The following is a 302-nucleotide window of genomic DNA, read 5'->3' as shown; positions in this document are numbered from 1 at the left end:
CGCCCGCCGGTTCCTGCTTGCCTGCCTGCCTGCAGTCAGGGGAGCCGTGCTGATGTCACCCCAGCCGTGCTGATGTCACTCCAGCCTGTTGTCATAGGAACAGCATCTGTCACTGTCCTAGCCACATGCCGGAGGGGGCACACCAAGGCAGAGATGGTGCCTGGCTGCTGTTTGTGGGGGGGCTCCCCGCACACGTCCAGCCCTCTCCCCTCCTCCTGCCTGTCCCGCGGTGGGGGGATGCCTTGCCGCTCCCACCAATGTTGCCCGATGCCCTCCCTTCTGCTGACAGGTGGCATGATCAG

The 302-nt window shown here is 65.2% G+C and overlaps 1 protein-coding gene across 1 annotated transcript in view; it reads left to right on the top strand.

Moving 5' to 3' along the window:
- The window catches only part of LOC104075022 (phosphomannomutase 1-like), a gene marked incomplete at its 5' end in the record, with an annotated part of 7,804 nt that overhangs the window by 6,446 nt on the left and 1,056 nt on the right, over nt 1-302 (top strand). The window lies entirely within an intron of this gene.

This window comes from Fulmarus glacialis, unplaced genomic scaffold (assembly GCF_000690835.1).
Source record: "Fulmarus glacialis isolate BGI_N327 unplaced genomic scaffold, ASM69083v1 scaffold31113, whole genome shotgun sequence".
NCBI classification, from domain to species: domain Eukaryota; kingdom Metazoa; phylum Chordata; class Aves; order Procellariiformes; family Procellariidae; genus Fulmarus; species Fulmarus glacialis.
Note: the sequence above shows the minus strand (reverse complement) of the source record. Positions and strands in the feature narration are given on the sequence as shown.